The 22499-nt window shown below is 33.9% G+C and overlaps 1 pseudogene across 1 annotated transcript in view; it reads left to right on the top strand.

Annotated features, from left to right (window-relative positions):
- Positions 1-1135, top strand: part of LOC147394923 (HIPL1 protein-like) — an 81887-nt pseudogene extending 80752 nt beyond the window's left edge. The window contains exons 5-6 of the transcript XR_015181326.1: positions 128-369; positions 723-1135. The product of XR_015181326.1 is annotated as an HIPL1 protein-like (transcript). The remainder of the gene's footprint in view (positions 1-127; positions 370-722) is intronic.
- The last annotated feature ends 21364 nt before the right edge of the window (positions 1136-22499 follow it).

The following is a 22499-nucleotide window of genomic DNA, read 5'->3' as shown; positions in this document are numbered from 1 at the left end:
AAATTTGAGATCATGGGTTCAAGTACTTAATAGTTTAAGTTATTCAAGGATTTGGTAGTGCTCGGCTATGGAAAGTAGAATCCTCATTATAAAATTTGTTTGATCCTTACGCTTGTTAGTCTTATAGGAGAAACATGAAGAAGTTGATATAATCACTAAGGGTGGAAATTATGGTTGGCGTGTTTATGAGGGCTACACTCTTTACACAACTCTAGACTCTCCTGGAGGAAATACATCTGCCAACTCCATAAACTCTATCCCTCCTGTAATGGGATACAGCCATTCTGATGTAAATAAGAACGTAGGATCAGCATCAATAACAGGTGGTTATTTCTATTGGTCCATGACTGACCCCTGCATGTATGGAAGGTAAGTCAAGCTCCATCACTCACTTAATATTCAAATCTTAGCAAAAGGTAATTTTATATGTGTGTGTGTGTGCGCGCGGGGGGAGGGGTTGGATCCTCTATTTAAACGATTTTCAAAGCCTCTTGAATAGATCATGATTTTTTTTTTTTCAAAAGAAAGTCATTCAACAAAAAATATTACATGATTGAATGTATATATTCCTCTATACATTATGATAAGGTCCCAATAATTTCATTTTGGGACCTTAATTTCATCAAGATTATCAAGTTTTAGTACTAGTTCCCTTAAAATAATAATAAATTTCATTAAATCCCAAATTAATGTGGCTAACAATAGTTTGTTACTAATTTCAGGTAAAAAGGGCACATTCGGAAACCAACAAAAGACGTAACAATTACGGTTACAATACGCGAGTCGAAAGGAAGCATCCAGAAAAATCTCGAAGTATTTGGCTGCCATGTCACCGCGCCACGGCTAGCCAAGACCGCGCCGCGGTCATCTCGAGGAATTTATCCTCGAGATTCGTACAGAAGCTTCGGTGGTTGTAACTGATTGGGTCATTCGAATCGAATTATCCGACAAATCACCCTGATTACCCGAATACGAACATTATAAATTGAAAGGTTGATTTTAGAAAAGGGATCTTCACTTTGGCTCTCTCCTTCTCTTCTTCCATAATTTTTGGTTTTTCTTGCTTTAGAATTCTCTGTAATTTTTCTTTGGGTGAGCTTTTGAGTGGAGTGAGAACATCAAGAGTAATCCATTGGCACTATTGTAACTCTTTTGAGAGATCATCAAGAAAGGAATCAAGTTGCAACACTATTCTACATTCTCTTCTCCATCTATCATCTTCTTGCTTTTATTATTATTGCAGTATGATCCTTGCGATGATCGGCTAGACTCTCCTTAGAGAGGTCAAGAATGCCGGAGCAATTTCATCCTACCAATGTTGTTTTAATTCTTTATTTCTGCTTTATATGTTAATTCTGAGAATCCTCTTAGGATAAGATTAGCAAACTTATACATTCAAATCATGATTAGATGATTGTTACTTAGATAAGCTCAAGACCAATCATGCTATGTGAAGATGCGGACACTTAACAAGAAGGTCATTGAACATTTCCCAAGTCTGGGAGAATTCTTCATCCGGTCTTCCCTTAAAGTTCCGAATGGCATTTTTGAATTGTTCCGTCTTCGCCATAGGGAAGAATTTGGCCATGAATTTTCTCGACAACTCATCCCACGTAGTGATAGAGTTGGAGGACAAAGAGTTTAACCAAGCCGCAGCATGGTCTTCAAGAGAGAGTGGAAATAACCTAAGCTTGACATTCTCATCGTCGAGGTGACCATTTTTGAATGTCTGGCATAAGGTCAAGAATTTATTGAGGTGATTGTACGGTTGTTCGCTTTCGAAACCGTGGAATTTGGGCAGCATATTGATGGTGGCTGCCCGAATTTCAAATTGTGCCACGTTAGCAGCAGGTAAAATTATACATGATGGAGGGTTGGCAGTAATAGGTGCGAACAACTCATTGAGCGTTCGTTGATCCTCATGGATGTGATGAGGTGGAAGTGGATGTGGATCCATTTCTGGGACTGGTGGAGTGAGAACGGTGTCGCTTTCTCTTCTAACCTTAGGTAAAGGGTGAGACCTTGTGATCTCCGGATCAAATACAATTGGATTTTTCTGCGATCTCCTACCTAACATACACTACCAAATTGCACACAATAGGAGAGAGAAATTCACACGTGAGAACTGGGTGCCTATTACTAGACAGCTCCTAACTGGTTCAAAGGATTAATCAAAGCCTCCAACCTAAATCTCTGAAATCGGAACATCCAGTTTAATCTCCAGAGGAGAGGTGACGCACAATGCTGAGCAAGGGCACTCTTAGATCACCTCTCGTCTTGAATAGACGTAGTCTATCCCCTGAATTCACGTAGAACTACAGGGCAAGATTGCGCTAGGCACTGTTCACGATCAAGAAGTGCAATTGGTGCAATTTTTTATTAGCTTTGCTTAATGAGCTCGATGGAACCTAGAGTCCAGTCTAATCAAATTTTAATTAATTAATTTGCTGTGAATTTGATTTTCCTAGAAGGGCAAGAAATCGGTAATGAACTCCGATTCTTATCTTATGGTGCCATCCTCGTAAGGGTGCCCTTGTTACTAGGTGCAATCCAATGTGTACAAATTAGTCACTCAAAAGCAATACAGAAACTCACTAGCGAGTGATGCGTGAGTGTTTCGAAATTTACCTCCCGTTCTAGACGGGGGATGATCGATTTGAGTCGACTCGGGCCACCAACACCAAACTTGGTGTACGAACCCGAGTGGCTGAGATAGTTTCGTCCCACTATCGTCCGTCCTTAATTCTATTACAATCCGAGCCCTCTCGGATACAATTAAAATTTAATACAAATTCAAGTACCTAATACAAATTGTTTTCTAAGAAAAATAAAAATGCAGAGAAAATTTGAATGTGCTGATCTTCTTGGTGATAGAACCAATTTAGTGGATAAAAAATTCCACGTGTCGCCTTCCGTCGAGTCCTTCACCTGAACAGAACAAAATTATTCAAATCAGAATACTAAAAAAACAAAACCAATATGACCATTACAATGTCCATGATGTCAGGAACTTGTCCAACAAAAATCAGCAAAAAATGTTGCCACGTCACCGCGGCGCACCAAGGGACAACCGCAGTGCGGTAAAATTTTGATGAAAATTGATTTTTCAAATTGGAAATGGTTTCTAATATCCCGAGAATTGTAATGAAATTTTTTTCAATTTTTTTTCTATTCGTTTGGCTTCTGTTTCAAGCAAAATACATTCGGTTCTGTTTCGGAAACTATTTCGGATACTTTCCGAATTGGAAAATGAATCAACTCGCTGTCCCCGGCAGCGACGCCATTTTGATCGATTGTAAAGCTTGCAATAAAGATGCAAAGATAAAGATTTGAACTAAGACTTTGGGCAAGTCGAATTCGTTCCACAGGGACAATGAGGATTCAAGGATTCATTCGGATAAAAATGTCAAAACAGAATTTAGAAACAAAAACAGATTAGTTTTAAAAACAAAACAAAGTTGTAGTAGAAACTAAATTGAAATCTAAACAGAAATTAAAGATTGAAATTCTAAGAGAGAGGGATTAGAGAGTTCAATGTAGCCTTTGCAAACCATCCACAATGCAGATTAATTCTGAATCTAACTCAATCCATGTAGCAAGTCATTGCTCATGGATCGGAAAGTGGAGCCGTTTAATCAACGAAAGTAACTAGAAGTTATTCATGTAAATCCTAATCTGATTGAGATTGCTTAATCTATTTTCCGATTCTTCACAGAGCATAGCCATTCTTGAACTTATCTAAGTAATGGCTATCAAAGTTGAATCAGAAATATAAGCTAAGGGATCTAATCAAAGAAGAATTTACAGAATATTTAACAAGATAAGCAAGAATAATGAATTTGAAACTACATTAAATGGATGGACTTGCTCTGGCATTATTGAACTCTCTAAGGAGATTCTAGCCACTCATTGCAAGATTCATAATTGCAACAATTAATAAAAAACAAAGAACATGGGTGAAGAAGATGAAGATGATGATCGATCCGAATTGCTTCTTTTATAACTCTCCCAACAATTACACAAACAATGAATGGTTCCTCTTGATGTTCTCACTACACTCAAGATCTCACCAAAAGAAAAATTACAGAGAATTAAAGAGAAGAAATCAAAAATTAGAGAAGAAGAGAGCAAGGAGAAGACCCCTTCTCTAAAATCAACCCTCAAATTTATAATGTTCGTATTCGGGCAATCGGGTTAACTTTTCGGATGATTCGCTTCAAACTACCCATTCAGTTACAACCACCGAAGCTTCTAGAAGCTTCTGTGAAAATCTCGAGGGAAAATTCCTCGAAATAACCGCGGCGCGGTCATGCCTAGCCGCGGCGCGGTGACGTGGCGCCCAAATCGATCGAGATTTTTCTGGATGCTTCCTTTCGGTTCGTGTATTGTAACCGTAATTATTTCGCGATTTGTTAGTTTCCACGTGCGCTACAATTAACACTAATATATCATTAGCTCTATTAATTTGGATAAATAAAATAATTTTGCAATTATTTAAAGGAACTAACATTTATGCAATGGTAATCTTAGTGCAATTGTGGTCCCAAAATTGAATAATTGGGACCTTATCACTATTCGTGGGACATTTGTGTAAGGCCCGGGTAAGAGAAGTTGGTTAGCGACCTCCCATTATTGTTCTTCCTATTCGTGGGTAATTTTATGGCATGAGGAAGAGTTTGTCGGGTTGGAGCAAGATTCGAAAAAGGAGATTAATGTTATTTAGAACTCGTTCATTTCATGATCCCTCATAATTAAAATGGGAGATTGTTGGGTTATATTTCATCAAAAATACCCAATCTTAGATCACAGGGAAATTTGATGTATAATGGCAAATAATATGGACTCTTGTTCACAGAGATTAAATATGACTACATGTTGGATCATCTTAAAAGAATTCAATTATTTTTCCACGTGTGCTGATATATGGTCAGGATGGTCATACAGATATGGCTCTCTGCACAGTAGAACACACATTGCACGAGGAAAACTTGGACAGGACCGACCTTTTACAAATAATTAGCCCTTTTTTGAGAGCTTCTATTGCCCCCCCCCCCTCCCCTCCCCCAACCACACACACACGTCAAATTTTGCTAACGCCACCCCAAGATATTTACTAATACTTTGGTGATTTAACCATGAATTGGGGTGGCGACAACAAAAGTTAATGTGGCAATTAAAAGAATCTTTTTTTTTCTCTCTCTTCTGATGAGTGTTTTATTTGATTGAAGAATTCACTTTTGGGTGAGGATGGAGAAGACATAAATGAATTGTGATAATCTGACGCTCTTTTTGGTACGCTCCCTTCACAGAATCATAGATCTATTGCTTCGAGATACACAATAACAGATTTAAGTGTGCACAGTCTCAAGTTGAACACTATACCAAAATTTTATTCTTACAAAAGCAGCTCGAGTGGGACATTAGACACGTCTTTAAGGAATCAAATGGAACAACAGATGCATTGGCTAACTTTGCTTCTTCTACATTGTCCTCTGAAATTTTTGAGTCTGTATAAAATCTTCTTTTAATTGCAAAATGACGTTTGTTGGACGTCAAATAGGTCTCCCAAACCCAAGATGTGTGTAATTCTTTCTTTTATTTAATACAATTTTTTTGCTTGATTAGCAAAATGTTTATATATATTTGAGGTCAATGTGACTATCACACCATGACTGTTGTCTCAACATAATTTGGATGGTCAAGTTCATTAGAATGATCATCTAATAGTTTACATAAGAGAATCACACCCTTTCAAGTGGACATCAACCTTCAACTATCAATTTTTATAGGTTGCATACCTTTTCAATTTTTATAGATTGCAATCCATAGAGGATAATAGTACGAAATTATTTATAAGGTTGGGGAGATTTCTTTTCCTAGCTAACATCCATATGATGTGCCACGAGATCGATTTAGTATATTATACATGATATCGTATATGGTGACGTAGAATCCTAATTAGGAATGTAACATTAATTAGGTCCTCATATGAAACATTTTCAACAGTCAGGAGAAGCACAAGTCATGAAAAGTTGAGACATACCATGTAATCATAGCCTTGACCTCAGTCTTCTTAATGAGATTAACTAAAATTACCTAATACCCATGGTCTTCAAACTTTAGTTAAAATCTCTTCTTTTTTCTTTTCAAAACCGACCATCTTTAAGTTCTTCGAGATTTTGATAAATTATTTTTAATTTAGCAAACCTCGTCTTTAATTCATTGTTAAAGCTCTTCATCTTTTTATCGAAAATTTCATCATGGTATGAATTTTGTCCAATGGGCTGAAGATTATTAGGTTTGGAAACCCCATCATCAAAAGAGGGGGTTTATCCTTGTTATTATTGTGGGTTGTGGTAGCCTATACATTATGAGGTCTTACTTTGAATCCCTTTTAAGCAGAGTTAGTGAGACCTTAAAAAAAAAAGAAAAGTCCCCAGTGTAAAAACACTACAACTTAAAAACATGAGTGATGTTGGCACTATAGAAAATTGGATATATAGCAACGAAAATTAGCGATGGTCACCCCCTAGCCATCGTAGTAGAGTAGCTACCGACAGCTAATTACTAACTCATTCGTCGCTATGGTATTCTCTCGTTTGAGGTTGGAACTTTCTTTTTGCTGCCACCATCGCCTCTCTCTCTCTCTTCGAGGTTCGAAGTGTTTGCTTCCAACATTGCCAAAAAATCTTGCAAATCGGGGAAGAATTTTTTTTTTTTTTTCCTGTGATTCTTCTCTGTATTTTTGTATGTTAATTTTGGATTATCTCCAATTTCTCTTTCGTTTCCTCGATCAGTGACCTTAGAATCTTCGCCACCATTGCCACCATCTCAAACCCTAATTAAATTACATTAGGGTTTCAATTTTTGATTCACATTGTGTGATTTTCGACAACAATCTAAGTTAGAGGGATGGATTCAATAAACCATTTTGATCTCAAAATAGCAGAAATTTCTCTTCTAGGTATGTGATTCTGCATTCGAAACCTACCTCTGCCACACTTACTTGAGCTTTAACGATTGGATTTCTTCATGATTTGTACCTTTTCCAGTTGAATTTGAACTCAAATATTGATTTTTTCTATCAAACCAATTAAATCGATAACATTACTATCCTTGTGGCTGAATCTGTGACCTCGATTACAAATTCGAAGAGTTCAAACATGTATTTGAGTTTAGAGTGAAGTTTCTGATTGGATTTTGATGCATTTGTTGTAAAGTTTAGAGTCTTTAAGTTCAAAATTGATTGTGAGAGTTTATTTGACTAGATTCGATTCAGTGTTGTTTGATCTGAAATGCATGTGTGAAGTTGACAACTTATGTTTTTGACTGAATTGAATGTAAAAAAAAAAGTAGAACTAGTCTATGTATGGATTTTATAAGAATTGTCAAGCTTCTTTCTTTATAGAAATTCAAAGGTGTTCGATGTTTCGTTTGCTGCACTAGTCTTACGTATGATGTCTTGTGTTCTTTGTTTGGGCTTAGGCTTCAAGAGTCAAAATCATAGGAGGTCTTTTCAGAAGTGGGGTGGACCCACGGGGTAGGGGGCATCTCCCTCTAGGAGAATATTTTCAGGGTATATATGTATACTTTTGGGAAAGTTGTCTAGGGTTTTCTGTTTTGGGAGAAAGAAACATTTTTTTTTCTTCTCTGCTCTCAGTTTTCTAGAGATCTCTAGGGCTTTAAATTTAAAAAAATATGGTGCGTTTGGAACATAGGCACACTGTTGAACCACATAAATCCTTGTGTTCTGTGTGCGTTTTTTGTTCTTGTTGCTGCTTCATTTTTTTCACAATGAGAATTATTCTAAATTTGGACCTGGGTTTGGGCTTTCCTTCAAAACTTTGGGATTTATTACAATTATCACTTTTCTGGTGTAGAGCTGTGCACATAACTGTAGATGCTTTTTAATCGTATCCCGATGAAATACGTCTATACTTAAAAACATGTAAGTTGTACCTTTTTACCAACAAAATTTATGGAAGGAAATCTTCCTGTGAGTCGCTTACCTTAGTAAAAACCATACTAATAAAGTTTGGAAAATTTTCATTAAAAAATGGGGAAACTTTTGGGGTTCAACCACTTTCAAAATCCAAGTTATCATATTCTATTGATTTGAAAGTTAAAGAAAATAAAAGTTTGAGGGTGAAGATTAAATTATTACCGTAATTCACAAAATTGCTCGAGTTGACTCAAGCAAATCATCCCAGCCTTGAAGGTAAGATAGTCAAATATGAATCATCCATCATGGGGACTTATTTGATACATATCAACTCGAGCAAGTCATCTCGATCATAATCACAAAATCTTTTGAATTCTTTTTGTAAATTTGTAAAATTCTCCTAATAAAGGATCAATAGTCACAACGGGTCAATCAGATCTCGTCGTTATAATTTCAATGAGATTTTCATTGGCGACACAGATTTGGTAAATTGGATTTTGTCTTACAAATGAACATTGCAGATTTTAAGGATTCATTAATAATTAAACTCACGTTGATCTTTCAAATATATATATATATATATATATGCGACTTCCAATCTTGTCTCGGCACCCATTGAGAATGTGTATGCGACTCATTTAAATAATTTTTTATATTTAATAATAAATAAATTTTATTAAGAGATGCTCGATCATATGATCTTATTCTAGATAAATTGCAAATATTTAATTTACAATTGAATTTACATGTAAAAATGTCAGATCTAGTCAACAAATCGATCGAGTTGTGTGACAAATCAAGTGAGGAATGATCGGTTATCTCGATTGGATGGCTAAAAGATGTGTCACCCACTCACCCTTGTGGGCCAGTTCCAAATTTTAAATCAGAGTCGTGCTAGAGTGACCTCAGCGGGGGACACCTTGATGTGGTGCCGCGCGCATGTCCGTAGATGTATTTTATTTGTATCTCGAAGAAATGCATCTATGGGCATGTGAGTGCCACCACGTCAAAATGTCTCCCACATGTCTCCCACTGAGGTCACTCAAACATTAATCTTAAAATCTTATGTCCACATAATGGTTTTAAAACTTGTTCGTGACTAAGAGGAGTCAATGACTCATACGTAATTGGAGTGAAAACCTCGGCCAAATTTATGAAAATTCAGTTATTAAGTAACAAAATTCAGATTCGGTGATTATTTGGTAGGCCATCAATTCAATTAGTTTGGATAAATTCATTATAAAATGATGTTTTTGGACCAAACACAATTTCTAGGGATTAGTGCTATCTCATAGGGATACATTTTCTATAGAACCTTTAGGAATCTCTTTCCAACTCACCCCTATTTTTAAAGCACGATATCAAACATAGATAGGGCTGCCAATAGATGGGCTCGGACCAGACTTCATTGAACCCAAACCCAATCCTAAATAGACGGGCTATATGCAGACCAGTCCTATACTCCTATTGGACTTAAATTGTTTAGGCCAAAGCCCGACCCTAATAGATTCAGACTGAGCTCAGGTTGATTTTGATATTCTATAGAAAAAAATAAATTCGTGCATTTTTTTAAATCATCGAAAGCCAAGCTCAGCTTTTTTTAACAAAAATCCATTTTTGACATAAAAATATAGATAAACTACATTTATTTTTAAAAAGTCTATAATATAATCTTATACACTTTCTCACATTTTATTGGACTGGGACTTTATCGGATTGGGACATGGTTGATCCAGGACAACACCCTCGGCCCAAGTCTTTGGACTTATTTTCTTTAGCAAGCCCAAAATTATGTGGGCCAACTTTGATTGGACTTCTGTGGCCCAGTCTAATCCATTGACTTCCCAATGACCAATAATTTGTGCTCCCTGGCTCGGACTTTCCGGGCATTTTGACCCCTTTTTTTTAAAATATATATAAATATGATTTTAAGTCCTTATTCCACCAATAGTTAATGAATGAAATAATATTTTTTTTAACCTTGGAGTTTCAACCATTGAATATTTTGTCAACAAAAACATTTTTTCCCAGAAAATAAGTTTTCCTCCTTGTGGAAAATGTTCACTCACTCCAAGAAAATGAGTTTATGATTAGCACAAATATAATCATAATATTATTTAGAATAATGATTTCTAGACTCCCCCTCTAATATACTTTGCTGACATGGCATGCGTTGGAATCATAGATTTTTTTTCTTGGGATACACATCAACACATATTTATGGGGATGTGTATTTAAGTATCTCGAGGAAAAATCTATTACGTCACGAGAGTAAGAAAATTATGACTCTTTTATTACACGAAAATTTTAAAAAAAATTCTTTTTGATATTTATGTAACCCAAGGAAAAAATCTATTATGTCAAGAGAGTAATGAAACTTGTTCATTCATTCTACTACGTCCAAAATCAAGTCTTGTCTTACTGAGAGTATATTCATAACTTTAGAAACATTTTGATAAAATCAAGAAAAGATAAGATAAATTTAAAAATATACACATTTTTTGAGTATTTAAAATGTAAAAATAAAAAATAAAAAAATACATACTTCATTTACTAAATATAAAATAACACTTAAAAATAATTTATAATCCCTTTAAAAAAATATATCATTAAGTTGTGATTTTTTAAAATTAGAGTTTTCAATTTTATTGAAAAAATTGTGGTTTAATGGACAAATTATTAAAATTATAATTTAATCACATTTTTTTCTTCAAAACATCATATATTTTTCTCATTATGCTAGCAAGTACGTTCATATCTATTTATACTCTTTTCAATATCCAAGTTCTTTCAAGTCATCTCAATCGACTTTCTCTTAATTTATGATCAATTGAGCTGTTAAACTCACGATCATCCACATTTATAAAATATCATAATTTTCTCTTCCTTTACTGTTATTTCAATTTTCATGATTAATTTTTTTTTTTTTTTGGTAACATAATAAAATAATCATAAAATTGAGATCATCCAATGCTCCTATTTGGGTATGATTGGAACAATGATTAAAATCTACCAATTTTTAAGACAATTCTTTTCCATGTGTTTGATTGGAGCATTTTGTAGCAAGAAGATATCCGAAGCTATATGGATGACAATCTAAAATCGATTTGGATTAGAAACCTAAGTCAAAAATTGATCTGATTTGGAGATCTATTTGATCACACTATCCACACAATTGAAATTGATTGAGATCAAATCTATATTAGGGTGTAAGATAGATTTGATCCAATCTTAAAATGAAATTAATGGGGGATCGATTTGAAGTAAATCAAGAACTTAATTTGAAACTCAAAACTCTAAGATAGATTTGATCACAATCTTAAAATGAAATTAATGGGGGATCGATTTGATGTAAATCAAGAACTTAATTTGAAACTCAAAACTTGATTTAAATCAACTAAAAACATCATCGAGACATATCAAGCAAAAACATTTTATTGGATTCTGAATTTGAGGCTTGTGTCTCTGATTTTGGCATTGCTAGGCTTTTAAAGCTCGATTCATCGTTATGGACTACAGTTGCAAGCACATATGGTTATATCGCGCCAGGAAAGTTTATACTACAAACTCCTTTTATATATATATATATATATATATATATTTTTTTTTAATTTGCAGAATTGTTAGAATTAACCACTAGGTAGAACACAAATGGGAAATTTTTGGTTGGATCTTGCCAATTCTTCGCTTACAAAAAATTAAACATTATTTCAGAAAATAAAGCACACAAGATGCAAAAATTAAATATTTTTACCGAACAAGGTATTAGGTGTACTTGCATTTATTTAAATTTACTTTTAAATGTTTTTTTTTTTTTCAATTTTAAATAAAATTTGTGCAAAGGGTTTATAAGGTAATTTAAATAAATACAAGTACACCTAATACCTAGTTTGGTAAAAATAAAATCATGCCATATAGGTGATGCCATGGTATGATAACTTTGGATTTTAAAAGATTTTAAAAATAAGTACGGTAAGAAAACTTTGGATTCTTGGGCATGCCATGTTTTGTACTTCTAGTCCATGTTTTAATTGAAAATTAAATGCATTTTAATGGGTTTTAAGACTACTGATACATAACCCTCAACTTCGATCTTCCATTAGAGATTGGTAAAAATTCTTTGAAAAGCCCCTGTCTTCAAGTAGACATGGAACCAAACAAAACAATTACCATAATATTCTTTTTTGAAGGAATTATGAAATTTGATATGACCTTCTGAAAACATACAAAATTGGATATAAAAAATATTTACAAAACTGGATATATAGCCATTTTGGTAATAATTTTTTTTGCTACTTTTATTTAATTGAGATGAAATTTAACCCTTATCGTAGTTTAACTATTATTAATTATTATATATGCTTTTGATGTAGTTCTTGAAGATCTATTAGTAGGAATGATGCAGCAGTTCAACCAGGGGTGTCAATGGGTCGATTCTACATATATCCATAATCGGAACCTAAATAAAGTCTCCGACATAGTTCTTATTTATTTTGGTTCCAGGTATGAAATCCTTGGACCCAAAACTGACCCTACAAATACCTGATACCCACTAAGATAGATAGTGTCTTTTTGAATAAGAAAAAAAATATGAATATCTAATAAAATAGACAATTATTTGTAAATATACCAATTTTATTTGTAATCCATCAATAAAACATTAAGATAAAAAAAAAATTCTTGAAAAAATCAATCTTTTGATAATAAAATCGTAGAAAATTGTAGCATGAACCATTTATTTTTCATTGAAATTTTGTAAAAATATGAAATATGAATAAAAGTTTAGGGAGAGGAAAGGTAAAAAAGTTAAAAGATTTCAAAGTTTTTTTGTGGTTTAAGTTTAGTCCAATCACGTTTCGTTCAAGATATATCTTTGTAAACATTTGATTAATCGGACTACAAATTTTTTTATTATGTTATACATTTACTAGTCGGGTCCCCATTGGATATCCATCAGGTACACGAATGAGACCCGATTCTTATTCGGTCCTTGAGATAGCTACCTAGAATCGGGTCAAATTATGATTGGGTCCATATTGATAGACCCAAAACTGACTAATCGATTTCGGGTAATCGGGTAATTAGGTATCCATTACCACTCTTAGGTTCAACTATTCTTATTGTTGCATTTTGAGAATTTTTACTAATTTTTGTGTGTGCATAATTTCACAATTATCCAATTCAATTTCATGTTTAAAAAAAAATTCACCAGTTTACTTGTTTTCGTAAAATTTTAGAGTTCAAATCAATCACCCTTTTTTATTTCAGTGTAAATCTTTTATTTATTTATTTATTTATTTATTTATTTTTGCAGAGTTTGCAAACACAAATGGTAGTGACAGAAAATGTGATGTCTATAGTTTTGGTGTATTAGCGATAGAAGTGATGATGGGGAGACATCCCGTGGAATTTATATCGTCTGTATGGTCTGCAAGTGATCCAACAGCAATGCTAAAGTGTTAGACTTGCTGCTTTCACCTCCTATTGATCGACAAGTCGAAGAAAAAATTGCTTCTTTACTGATGCTGGCGTTTGCTTGTATAAATGCTAATCTACAATCTTAGTCAACCATGTGTTCTGTGTCGTTCAATCTACTTTCTATGAACTAAGTTTTTGATAGTTTGTTTCTCCCAATTGAGTCAGTCAAATAATTGATCATCAAACAGAGTCCAATAGGCAAAAATAATCACTCACTCAACTCTGTCTCCATCTCCAACATGGTTTTAAACTCGTCCGAGACCGAGACGTATCGTCCGAGTTAACTCGGTATCAGAGCCCAACGAGACCAACTCACAAAGTGTTATGAGATGACTGTGTATCGTGAGATAAGCGAATCATCTCAGACGATATTTTTGACTATTTCGGGCGATACGAACGAGACAGCGCAGTAATGGTTTAACTCGCGAGTTAAACAAGATGTATTGGACGAGATTTTGAAAATCTCGTCTGAGTTAATCGATACAAACGAGTTAAAGACTCAACCCTTTATTCTTTCACTCCCAAATCGATTTTTTTTAATTTTATATTTTTTTTAATTCATTTTTTAATAGGAATCATTTCTGAATTTTTTCAGAATTTTTAAATGGTTAAAAATCATTGTCTCAATGTCGAACGAGACGAGGCGTATCGTCCAAGTCAATTTGGTATCAGAGCTGAGCGAGACGAGATGTAATACCAAGTTTAAAAACCATGATTTCCAGATCCTTTATTTAATACAATTTCATTGAGGGAAAAAACAAGGAAAATTTTTGTTCACTGAATAAATAGCACTAGATGCCCTTATTTTTGGAAATGAAACCCAAGATCGATTTAGGTAAGAAACCTAAATAAAAAATTGATCTGATTAGGAGATCTATTTGATCACAACTATTCACAAAATTGAAATTGATTGAGATCAATTTTATATAAATCAAAGCCAAAAAACCCTAAGATCGATTTGATCACAAACTTAAATTGAAACTAATGAGCATCGATAGATATCAATTTGATGTAAATCAAGAGTTTTATTTGAAACTCAAAAATCGATTTAAATCAATCAAATCATTATCATTGTAAAAATGATTACTCAAGCTACATAGTTGTGGTAACCTGTCTGTGATACCACCTGTAATAGTAATTCCAATGCACTACCCATACCACTCTCCATCCCTCTCAACTACAATTTTGGGTTGTGAAATCCAAAATAGGAGTCTTCAAAGCACTGCCATCCCACTATCCATTTTGGGTTGTGGGATTTTCACAAGTCATCACGGGTAGCAAGGTACCAATTCTCCATTTTTGGAAGGAAAAATTTTAGACTTTTGAAATTTTTAGTCTGAAATTTTTGTTGAATTAAAAATATTAAAATATTTGTGGGTAATATGGTTAGAGTGCATATCCCATGCGACTATCCATAAGCACAAGCATGGTTACCCATTAATGGAGATGGAGATGAGTATCTCCATTGGAGTTGCTCTAAAGATTTTTGTTTTTTGTTTTTTTAACTACTAAGCAAACAAGGTGATTAGTGGTCAATGTGAAAGTGGGTTCAATTAGATTTGTATCTAGGTTGTGAGATCAACAGATGGCACCTTCAAACATAATATGAATATCGAATCTAAAATCAATGTCTATAATCGTTGAAACTTTTTTTTTTGGGCTTTGGCCGGCCGTGCATCCACCATCTACTGTGTAGGCATTTAAATATAGCCTTGTGGAGGGCATACATAGATTTGAAGTCAGGACTTGGGGAGCACACCCAGTCGCTCCTAACCATCTCAGCTCGGGGTTGAGATTTAATCTGCTAACGAGTCTCGAGAAATAATTTCACCTTATATTACCTCTTCTCTCTTGCCTTCATAAAAATATCCTACCAACTTATTTGCATTTACCCTTAATTATATGCCCCCTTTTATCTTTATTGGCATTTCTTTTTATTTTACACCCCTTAATGCAAACGCTGGTTTTACATAATCAGTTCGGAAACATTCACTATGTCAAAAAAGAGGTGAAGGTCCGTCAAATTTACCTTCTTTTCACATAATATTTTGGGGATTATGCAAATGATGTTTTGGGGCCAAGCTTCTTCTCCAAATCCATCATCTTCAATTTTGTTGGCTTAAATAGAATTTTGGAGATAAAAGGTGAAAATGTTATATACTTAGCGATTAACTGATAAATTATTGATTAATTCTCCAATTCAACAATTTAATATGTTAATCCATTATGTGGAGAATTTTACAAATTTTAGAAAAAGACTAATGGTTTTTTGGCGCCCCCCTCTGACATACGCCCTCCTACACCCCATCATAGAACCATAGATCATTTGCCTCGGGATGCACAAATAATTAATCTTTTTCTTGTGTATCTCGAGGCAAATGATCTATCATTCTGTGATGGGGGTGGGTGTGTGTGTTTGTTGGGGAGTGGGGGTTTCAGATTATCACAACACGTAGAAAATTTTTTTGTGATTGACCACAATGGTTTGCTCAAGTCGTCCCAAATAAAGAAAAAGTTAATGTAATGGAGGTTCAAATTGATTGGTCAGATTGTCACAACACGTAGAAAAAAAGATACAAATTTTTTTGTGATTGACCACAATGACTTGCTTAAGTTGTCTCAAATAAAGAAAAAGTTGATGTGATGGATGTTCAAATTGATTGGTTAAATTATCACAACACGTAGAAAAATAAATAAATTTCTTCTGATTGACCACAATGACTAGCCCAAATTGCCCAAATAAAGAAAAAGTTGATGTGGTGGAGGTTCAAATTGATTGTCTTGCCTTCACAAGACAACTTACTTGACTGGACCTGACCAATATTAAAATCATAGTGAACATGTCTAAATCATCCCCTTGGTTAAAGTTACTCTTGCGTTTTTTAGTGCTACTTATATATATTATCACATAATAATTATAATATCGCATAAGATGGGTTAGTAGATGCTCATCTTCAAAATCTTATTTTTGAATAATATCATAAACATTTAAATTATCAAAACTTGATTATTTTATCTTGGAAAACATTGAAGACAATTTGATTAAAAACTCAAACCGAGGATTGGAAAGCCCGAAAAAATCTCCACAACAACTATTTGATGAAAGTTCAATTTGATTAATGTGTAAAGGTTTGCGAAAGTTTCATTAAAAATTTGGAAATATTTTGGGTTTATCCAAATAATATTTTGGATTTTTTTATCAAAATCCACTTACTTCAAACTCATTGAAAACCTTATATTTTTCTTGAGAATTGAATGTTGAAGAAAATAAAATTTTAAAATTGAAAAGTAAAAAATCTATATAATAAAACATAATGGATTTCTTCCCAATGGGTATCCCCAATAAGTAGAGGTTGGGGTTTAATTTGCTCATGAATCTCTAGGAATAATTTTAATTTTATTGCATTTTGTCTTTTATTTTCATAAAATTACTTTTCGAACTTTTTTGCCTTTACTCTTATTCCACTTTTTAGTTGAGTCATGATAATCTAACCCCTCCCCCCTCTCTGACATATGCCCTCATTATAGAATCGTAAATCATTTGCTTTGGGATACACAAGAAAAAGATTTATGATTTTGTGTTTCCCAAGGTAAATGATATACGGTTCTATGATGGTGGTGTATGTCAAAGTGGGGCATCATAAAATCATTATTCTTTTTAGTTTATTGTCATTCCTCTTTTACACGTATAACATTCACTTGATTAATTAATATACTGTCTCATTAATTATTTGATTCACGAATTTAATCTGCTAATCCCTAATTCTTAGAATTTTATGAATTTTTAAAAGAAACAATTTTTTTATTTTTATTTATTTTTGTTGTGACAATGACTTGAATAAATCATGCCCATGTGGACCCTTCAAACAACAACACGGCTAATGAGAAATTGTGAGTCAGTGCTTAGCATGATGGTCACGACGACTTGATGACTTGTTTTCCTTTCAATCATATTTTGTTGGAATGAAAGAAAGAAAGAAAAAAATGCAAAGTGGCATTTTTGCTTTTGAAAATTTCCATCCAGGTCTTGCTTTAATATACCAACAAACCCAAATTTAATCAGATTGGTGATTTGGTTGATTTTAGTTTTTTACCATATTGGAAAAGTTGTCGAACAATTTTTTTTAAATGTAAAATTCGTAGGAAAAGTATTGTATCACTAGCTTGATTAATTAATAGACGGTTCCAAGATGATGGTTATTATGAGATAACGAGTTAACCCAACTGAGTGATGGTAATCATATAATTAAGTGCGAAGTTTGGAGGCTTTAAAATAGTATGAGATAAGTCATCATTCGAGACCTTCTCAAGATTCTCTGAAACTTGAGTTTTAAAACTTAAAAATTGTATTGGAAGCCAACGAAAATAAGTAGGTAGAGGCAAAATGTACATAGAATCATAATGGATATATTAGGGGTAAAATGTACATTGGTAAAGGCATATATATATATATATATATATATATGGGAAATGTTCAGCAACAAACATTTTGGCAAAACATTTTTTAAAACATGGGTTAGAGGTTTTGGAATGAGCTGATTTTTGGCGAGGATGATCTCTACAGTGAGGAGATCATCATCACCAAAAATCAGCCCATTTCAAAACTTCTAACCCCATCAAAACTGGTTTACAAAAAATGGACGGTCCACGATTTTTCAACTTGTAAACTGGGGCTAGAAGTTTTGGAATGGGCTGATTTTTGGTGAGGATGATCTCCTCACCGTAGAGAACATCCTCACCAAAAATCAGCCCATTCCAAAACCTCTAACCCATGTTTTGAAAAATGTTTTGCCAAAATGTTTGTTGCTGAACGCCCCTATATATATATATATATATGGGGAGCGTTCGGAGGCCCTAAAGAGAGCCAAACATTTTTCAATACATGGGTTAGAAGTTTTAATATTGGCTGATTTTTTGTGAGGATGATCTCTATAGTGAGAAGATCATTCTCACAAAAAAATCAGTCCATTTTGAAACTTCTAACCCCAATTTACAAGTTGAAGAATTGTGGACTATCAATATTTGTAAACAAATTTGAATAAGGTTAGAAGTTTCAGAACGGGCTGATTTTTTGTGAGGATTATCTCCTCACCATAGAGATCATCCTCACAAAAAGTTAGGTCATTACAAAACTTCTTGCTCATATTTAAAAAAATGTTTGGCATATATATATAAAGGAATGCTAACATCCAAGTCCTCACGAGGACGTAAGCATTCTCTAAAGTTTTTTTTTTCTTTCCAATACTACCTCTACCTAATTTACCATTTAGTGAAAAAGATAAGGGTATATTAAACTTTTTACATAATGAATACTTATTTATTTATCTCATTGCAATAAATGATTTGGCAATCAATGCAAATAAGTATTTATTGTGTAAAAGACCACCATATCCCTATTTGATTTCACTAAAAGACAAAATGAATAAGGTATTATTGAAAAAATAAAGTATTGGAGAACACTAACATCTCCATAAGGTCTTGGACGTTAGCATTTCCCCCCCCCCCCCCCCACACACGCACACACACACACACACACACACACATATATATATATATATATATATATATATATATATATAGGGCGGAGCCAAAATTTTCTTTTACTGAGGGCAAACTTATAATTAATTGGAGGGGAAGGGGGTAAAAATTGGAGGAAGATGAGAGAGTGGGGAAAACAAGGTCAAACGGGGAATGTTAATAGTTCAAAATGCAAGGGTATCTCAAATTAAAGCATAAATTCAAGTGTATTTAAAATGCCCAAAAAAGTTGAGTGGGGGAAATTACCCCCAATGTCTCCTTACTAGCTCGGCCCCTGATGAGTGGTGTTCGAAGGCCCTAAAGAGAACCAAACATTGTGCAAAACATTTTTTCAATGTATGTGTTAGAAGTTTCAGAATGGGCTGATTTTTTGTAAGAATGATCTCTATGATGAAGAGATCATTCTCACAAAAAATCAGCTCATTTTGAAGCTTCTAACCTCATCAAAAGTGGTTTATAAAAATAGGATGATCCATGATCCGTCAACTTGTAAACTAGATTTAGAAGTTTCGAAATGAGCTGATTTTTTGTGAGGATTATCTCTTCACCATGGAGAGATCATCCTCATAAAAAATAAGCTCATTCTAAAACTTATAATCCCTATTTTCAAAAATGTTTGGCACATTGTTTGGCTCTCTTTAGGACCTCCAAACACTTCCCTATATAGATATATATATGGGAGCGGTTCAACAGCCCTAAAGTTTGCCAAGTTTTGTGCAAAACATTTTTCAAAATATGGGTTAGAAGCTTTGGAATGAGCTGATTTTTTGTGAGGATGATCTCTATGATGAGGAAATCATCCTCACCAAATATCAGCCTATTCCAAAACTTCTAACCCCATCAAAAGTGATTTACAAAAATTAGACGGTCCACGACTCTTCAACTTGTAAACTAGGGTTAGAAGTTTCAAAATGAGCTGATTTTTGGTGAAGATGATCTCTTCACTGTAGAGATCATCCTTACAAAAAATCAGCCTATTCCAAAACTTCCAACCCTATCAAAAGTGATTTACAAAAAATGTTTGGCACAAAACTTGGCAAACTTTAGGGTCGCTGAACCGCTTCATATATATATATGATGCATCATATTTTTGTTTTTTTGATTGATAAGCTGGGGTTGAAGGGGCCCTTCCCTTAGAACAAGATCTCAACGATAATAGTTATAGCATAAATCTTCAATCAATTTTCTCGTTAGATCTTGAGGTATACTAGAAGTATCCTCAATTACCAAAAACTCATCCCCAAAAGCCCCAAGCTTTGCTAAGTAATTGGCAACTCAATTTACTTCACACAAAAGAAATTCAAATCCACATGTTAAGAAAGAAGTTTCCAGCATCTTAGTATTGAGTTTTAAAAAGTAAAATGGAAAGGGAGATTCTAGAAGATATAAATATGGGCAACAACATTTTGGTGAAAGACTACTTTGATTAGTCTTCAATTCCATTTTTGAATAATTCTAACTTAATCATCTGAGGGTCTTGGACTGAGAAACTCTTCCCAATTTTGAGACCTTTTGCCGGGTTCAAACAGAGGATCTACATCAACATATGAGTTTGAGAGTGTGGTAAAAAAATTTACTCACAGTTACCAAATGCCCCTTCGTTTTAATTCTATAAATTTTCCATAGTACTTATCCTCACCGTTTATATATTTTTAATTTTGAGAGCTGTTATTGGCACCCCGAGTTTTATTTATTACACTCCAATTAAAATAAAATAAACTGGGGATTTTTCCAAAACGTGCGCAACTTATGTCCAAATTCCGGTTTCGATGCACTATTCATTTTAATTCCCAAAACATGCATTTCGAGTGAATTCGTCACTTTTATAATCAATGAATTCACTGGTATATCTTCGAATTCGTAGATATTAAAAGCGACGAACACATGAGTTCGTAGGTTATAAAAATGACGAATGTATGTTTTAAGAATTATAATGAACAATGTAGCAAACTTGAAATTTCATCATATTCAACACACGAAATAGAGATTCAACAAAAACAAAAAAAGTCAATGGATAAGAATAAGTAAAAGTTGAGTGCCAATAGAAACTCTCTCTCTCTCTCTCTCTCTCTCTCTCTCTCTATATATATATATATATATATATATATATATATAGGGTCGGGTTCTTACGACCCCTATTACGACTCATATTGCGACACACCATTTTGTCTTATATGGGCAAAAATGTTTTGAATGGGCTGATTTTTTGTGAGGATGATCTCTATGGTGAGGAGATCATCCTTGCCAAAAATCAGCTCATTATGAAACTTCTAGCCCCATGTTTACACGTTAAAAAATTTTAGACCGTCCAATTTTTGTAAATCAATTTTGATGGGGTTAGAAGTTTTGGAATGGGATGATTTTTTGCCAGGATGATCCCCTCATCACAGAGATCATCCTCACAAAAAATCAGCCCATTCCAAACATTTTTGCCCATATAAGACAAATGGTGAGTCGCAGTATGAGTCGTAATAGGGGTCATAATAACGCTATCGATATATATATATATATATATGTCATATTTACGATTTTATATGAGCCTAATCATAATGGTAAACGACTGTTGGAGTTGTTTGAATGTGTTGTAATGCTATTTAGTGTTGGGGTAATAACTTGAACCAAACTTTTCAAATGTTTAAATTGTGTGTTTTTAATCTTTAATTAAGGTGTGATAAATAATTTAAAAGATTGGTGTGTAATAAAAGTAAAGTTGGGTGCCAATAACAGCTTGTATTTTTTAGAGTTACTATAGCCACACCAACTTTTACTAACGCCACTCCAATTATATGCAATTCGTTGGCGATTTACATGAGAATTGGTGTGGCATTAGTAAAAGTTGGTGAGGCAATAGCAGCTCTTATTTTTTTTCCCCTGCCTTGGATTGAAAATGGGGTTGTTCCCCATTGTTAGAAATCAGAAATTATAAAAAACTAAAGGTGGGGAAAGTTCTTCCTTTTTCTTCAATCAAAGATGTGAGGGTTTTTGGGACCCACAATTTATCTTTTAGCAGGAAATGGTTTCAATCTGTTGCGCGTGAAAAACCCATCTTTTGTGGTACGTCTCACTGTTTTTGCACACACACTCCTCATCGTTTTCCACGTCAGCAATACAAAGATAGTTTTGTGATTAACAATGGTAGTTTTGTAAAGTAGGAATGCCAATCTAACACACGTTGGTACATATGATTGGCAGATCACAGATTTTTGTAGATATTTTTGTCGGGATAGAAAATATATAATTAAGGAAAACAAGAAAAAGAGAAGTATTGGCTATATATCACAAGTCTGAGTGTGTCACACCCACAGCCATGGTCTATATTGAGAAATATTTCTTCCTTGCATTTTTAGTTCTGTTAGTTTCTTGCAAAACTACATAAGCAACTACATTTGAATCAGAAACTGAAGTTCTCCTTAAATGGAAAATCAATCTCCAAAGTCAAGCTCTTTTAAATTCATGGACAATACATCATAACAGTACTACTGCGCCAAGCCCATGCAAATGGCTCGGGATAGCTTGTAACAAGGTTGGAAGTGTAACTCAA

The sequence above is a fragment of the Akebia trifoliata genome, chromosome 9, assembly GCF_017979445.1.
Source record: "Akebia trifoliata isolate Shusen 1 chromosome 9, ASM1797944v1, whole genome shotgun sequence".
Lineage (NCBI taxonomy): Eukaryota > Viridiplantae > Streptophyta > Magnoliopsida > Ranunculales > Lardizabalaceae > Akebia > Akebia trifoliata.
This window is presented reverse-complemented; position numbering and strand designations above follow the sequence as displayed.